Below are 6000 nucleotides of genomic sequence, written 5' to 3' on the forward strand. Positions count from 1 at the left end.
AAGAGAATTGTTAAATGTTCAGTGTATTTACATCTTTAAAATAGGCAAATGCTAAAAATCAATATTGCTTTGCTGCTTATCTAGACTTGTAGTGCTGGAGAAAATCCTAATAATGTAGAGTAAACTTAAAAATGTTTTGTGGGTGCATCTTTTTTTTTTTCCAGGAGAGAGAGTTAGTAAATATTTAATGGCACATCATTGAATATACCAGCCATAGATATCCAGGTCAAAAGGCATTACTATTTTAAGTCACTTTATTTTCATAATTCTAAGTTTTTTTCAGAATTGTTGGAACATTTCACAGTTCCACTTACTAGTTCAAACATTTTAGTGATTTTCATAAAAATGATATGCCTCAGAATAATTTCCTATCTCCAAATAAATGTGTGGGATGCAGAATGTTCTTTTCCAAATGGAATAGAGGTAGAGCTTCAAAAGCTGAGCTTTCCTCTGTAATTCTAGATCATTTCCCCTGGTATAGCTGTCCAGGTTACACAGACTCCTATTGCTAAGAACTTAGAGATGAAGTAGCACTACAAATATGAAGTGACATTTCTCATACAAAACTGTCTTGTTTGCAGCAGGTAACTTAGGATTATTTTGTTTCCAGAGCCAGAAAAGAACCTTGACCCTGTTACCATCTCAAGTGAGCTTGAAACATGTCATAGTGGATAAGACTGGGGTGATCATTTGTTTTTTTTTTCCCAAGATGCCCAAACTCAATTGGAAAGTCTATTGAAAAGTCATACTTCCATATTAACTCTAAATGTGATATGTCATAAGAAGGCTATGCAGCTGGAATGGGAGAAAACTGACCCAGCTTTTGCCCATGCCAAATGTCTCTTTCTGACCCATTTCCATGTCTGGCACCTGTCATTATGACAATCTCCCCAAAAGATCTACGGAAATTACACTTACCCTCTGGTAACTAGGTAACATAATCTCCCGGAGGCTAGCTAATTGCAGCCCATGATAACCTCACATATAGTAACTGTTAAATTTTTCATTTCTTTCAAATTATTATGGATCAGTGGAGAGGGTATTGATTTGATTCATTAACTGATTCCCAGTCTGTTCCAAGGTTAATGATTACATGTATCTCAATTACATCCTTAACAGGTTATACTGTATGATTTGTTTCAACTGCATTGTACATTACGCATCTACCGCAGCTGAAAGGCTTCTTTGCATTTGATGATTTAATAGGTTCACATTTTTCCCCCATTACAATGAACATGCCTAGAAGGTACAAGTCCATTTGGGACAACAGGTTTCTCAAAGGAGCACGTGGCTGCCATCAGTACCACGTCTAAAATAATCAAATGAATGTCCCAAGATTCTTTCAGGTTTAAGACTAATTCCCAGAGTCAGCACAAGATAATAAATTCTCAACTTCGAAGAAGTTGAGAGTATCTAGTCCCAAACACTCATTTTGCAGAAAAGGAAACTGAGATAGATCTAGGGCATTGTCAAACATGAAATTTGAAACAATGTTTCCTGGGAATGCCAAGTCTCTCAGTAATATTAATTTTTCCTTGTTTGACAGATATAGGTGAATTATAACTAATATCAATGGTGCACTTTCAAGTTTTGAAAGCGTTTCACATGTGCTATTCCATTTGATCTTCACAACAATTCTAGCACATAGTTGATATCATTATCCCCAATATACAGATGAGGAAACTGAGCCTGGAAAAGTATAAATGGCTTGCCCAGTTAGATGTGAATGTAGATATTTTTGATTCTAAATCCACTCTATTCCCTGTATTACCTAGTATTTAAACTACTCTGAAAACTCATGGATCAATGAGGAAGATTCCTAAAAAAAGAAAGACAAAATGTCTATGGCCAGGGCTACTAAGGAATATTTGGAAAGCAACATTTCCCTGGTTCAGAGATAGCCTGGCTATCTTGTCAGTAAGAAATCAGGCTGGAGTAAAGATAATTTCTATACTTTTTTTTAAATTCCAGCACTGTTTCACAAGGCTGAGAATAATTTCCCCAAACCCTACTTGACCCCCAGATGCACATTTACTCTTTGTTTTGTCTCATCCAAAGGAAACTTAGACTTGAACCTGGGGATAAAGTCAATTCTTTGATACAGGATCCTTTATATTCAGACAAACAAAACCTGTTTCTTGCTCATATCTCTGCAACAACCTTAGTACTTAGTGAAATGTAAAGAACGATTTTTCTTAAAAAAAATTCTCTTTTTTAGTATTCATTTGCTTCTGCCTATGTAAAGAACACCACCCTTGTTTTCTTTGGAACCCCAAGATCAGACAGAGTTTAGAAACCCAGAAGCCAAATGGGTATAGTCAGGAGGAGAGACTTCAGTTATACAATCCATTAAATAAAACAATAGAGCCTGCAGCTGAGCTATTAAAAAAGAGTACAGCAATTTTTATTTCAATGGCTACATTTTATTTCCTCTTCTGAGTGACTGCTAACAAAGGGCCGCTGAAAGGACTGGATAAAAAGCAGGCGTCAGATGCAGGATCCATGAGTTAAACAACATTATTAGATACAATTTCATAAAATCTAGTTGCTTTTCTGCTACTAGAAATCATGTCCTTTTGTCAACTTGTGGTCACATCAGCACTTCTGCTGATATAATTTGCTCCAGCTGCAGAGCGTCGCTGGCCTGCAAATCAAGAACTAGAATGGGGACAGTCAGGAATAACTCAATAGCTTGGATAATGTGCAAATCACTACACATCTCGCTATTAGTCTACTTTTTTTCAGAATATTTGGAACAGGAAAAATTTATCTTTAGCAAAACAGCAGATCTGCCACCATACTAGGAGTTGGTTTGTCTGGCTATCTTCTAAAACCATGCCTGGTCAACTCCCATTTCATGGGGTAGTCATTTAAGTATTACTTGTTGGGCAAAACATAGCACAGTGAACAGTGGGCTCAACCTGAAGTCAGGAAGACTCATCTTCCTGAGTTCAAATTTGACCTCAGACAGTTTCTAGCTGGAGGACCCTGGGTAAATCACTTAACCCTGTTTACCTCAGTTTACTCATCTGGAAAAAAGCTAGAGAAGGGAATGACAAACCACTCCAGTGCTTTGCCAAGAAAGTCCTAAATGGGGTCATAAAGAATCTGACATGACAAAAAAAAAAGAACAACACTAATTATCTGAAATAGCTATTGAACATCCAAGGTCCTACTTTATTTCAAGTTGACCTATAATTCTGTCCCTACTACACTATTGTAAAGTCCTCAGTATCAATTCTATTTCTCTCTTGGAAGCTTCAATGGACTTTTATGTTATCATAAAAGTAAAGATCTGGGGGGGGGAGAACAACTTTATTGTTCTGGGGTAGAAGAGATATTTTCAATTCCTGTATCCTACTTATATATGAACCAAGAAAAATTAATGAGTGTTTCTCATGGACATTTACACAAGTAAAAATCAATAAAGAAAGTGAAATAATCACTGAGCTCAAACTTCAAACCTGATCTGAAAGCCTAATGATTTACATTAAAATCACTTGAAATTGAGTTTCAACCATTCTAAATTCTGCCTAAATGTGGTACCGAACAATCCTTCACAGTGTGAGAAGGGGGTAAACAGTTTCTAAATAGAAAACCAAAACCCAAGCACACTTGCAGAGCTGAGAAAATCATTACATATGGTGCTTAGGAAAGAGAAAGCAAACAATAGCATATACAGCTGCAGGATCTGAAACAACTTCCCTAATACAAGAGCAGCTAATCAAGTGTGTAAATGTTGGAGAGACTTTGTTCACCAGTGCAAGGAAGCTGCAGACCCTCTCTTCATGGGATAGCAGCCTTCCAGAGCCAGGTGTAACTAAACCTGAAGATTCATTGCTTGACCTAGAGCTCTCTCAAATCCCTTGTTGCTGCAGGTCCCCAAGCCTTATGCTAGGATTGTTTGCATTTGTCTCATTCTTTTAAAAATGCCTCAGGGAATTTTACAACTCCCAGATATATTTGTAAATATAATTGTTTTAATGAGAGCAAAGAAAAACTTGTATTCCCAGGTAGAATACACAATGTACCCTGTCTGCATGGTTAAATACTCTGTCTTCCCTTTAGGAGATTTGCACAATTATTTAGGGACTAGTCTTCTAACCTGGGTCTCTCCTTTCCCTGTATCCCAGTGTAGAGTTCCAATTTCGGTACAGATTTCAAAACATAGGCTAGCTGGCATCATGACCCAAATGAGGAATTTTCCCATTAGGAATCATGACCTGCCTACATGAAAGCTTCAGATATTAGACAGGACAGTAAAAAAGGTTACAGGACAGTAAAAAGCCCTGATCCTTTAGAAGGAAATCATGCTTGGGATTCATTTCTGCTTGCTCTTTAATGCATTGTCACTTGACAAATTTGACAACACACTATTCTTCTCAAGGTATAAGTAGGATTTTTCTAAAATATTTTAAGATTCTGGCACTTCCCAGATCAATTATACCAGTGTGTCGCAAAATCTGTTTTATCACTGGATCAGTCAATGCAAATGTTCCCTTCCTCTCTCTATACCTCATCAAGAAAAAATATGAAGAATGAAAGAATATATATATATATATATATATATATATATATACATACGTTGTGTATATTTACATATTTGTACATATATATTTTATTTGATAATTTTCACAAAAGTTCCCATGGAACTGCATACTGTCAGTCAAAAGCACACTGGTACAGAAGAAAACACATTTATAAAATGGTAACTTATCATGTCCTTGCCTTTACATTCTACACATGATCAGTGTTCATACACAAATGGTCAGTTCAAAAAGGTAAGTCATGAAACTAACTACCTTTCTTAAAAGAGAGTAACATATAATTTGTGAAGTGATTCTTGAATGGGAACCAATTACTTTCCTTTTGCTTTTATAGCTCTATATTTGTTCACTCCCAGAATGAGCCCTTGCTTTGTCATCCTTAAACTGTGAACTGGTTAAAACAGTCAGCAAAAAAGTGTGAGGTTCATTTTAAATGATAGTGCAAACATACTTGCTTTGGAGGCCACCAAATTGCTAAGTCTCTGTCAGCTCTTAAGTGATTATCTATTATTTTCAATTTAGTCTATGTCTAGACAGGGAACAGCAAGCAGAGGATGGTGTATCCACTTTCCACTTTGCTTCTAAAAGGAAAACACTTTTATTCTGTCACCATTGGGCTTGGAAACAAAGGTCCTCTCTTCCCCTTTCCAGTGCCCCAGAATCGCCAAGAGCCAAGCCAGGGAAGGTGTGTGATGTTGAATGAAGGCCTAATCTATTCATCTCAGAGTTTGCTTAACAATCCTGTTTCTATAATACTGAACGTGGGAGTGCCATCATCTACACAATATACAAAGACTCTTTTTGAACACTGAATAAACTATTAGTTGCTTTCATTTCATGAGGTGTTAACCCAGTGCAGAGAAGATAAATTAAAGCTTTTCCATCACACCAAAAATCAAAAAAACCTTAGTCCGAACATTAAGAATCAACACCTTGCCAGCTTATGTGCTGTTTTGCCAGTGAGGAAATGCTTTTGTTGGCAGGAGGGCTTTCTTGTAAAAAGATAATGCTTTCTACAACAACTATCCCTTCCCTTAAAAAAAAAAAAAAGCTTTTTATAAATTTTCATTTTATTGCATTTCCTTCCTGCTTCCTATAAGCCTATAATATTCTATTAGTGATGCCTGTGGACCACAAGGAGATGATAGGGAAGCAATGTCTAAACTGGGATATTTTTTGAGGTGCAGAGATAGTTAATTTTAATGTACCACAAAACTCTTGAGGCCAAATTTAATTGCAGAAGTAAAGCTAAAAGGGCCAGGAAGAAAAAAAGAAGAAGAAGGCACTTGGAACACTTTTTTTTTTTACTATTTCAACAACTGTTTTGTCTGCTTTAAATAGCTCAGTGGATCACTGTCTTTTTGTTTTGCTTTGCAGAAGGATTTGTTGTTTTTGAATTGCACTAGGAAAATATATACATTAGTAGCACCAATACAGATCTGCAGGGAAAATA

Source organism: Macrotis lagotis, chromosome X (assembly GCF_037893015.1).
Source record: "Macrotis lagotis isolate mMagLag1 chromosome X, bilby.v1.9.chrom.fasta, whole genome shotgun sequence".
Lineage (NCBI taxonomy): Eukaryota > Metazoa > Chordata > Mammalia > Peramelemorphia > Peramelidae > Macrotis > Macrotis lagotis.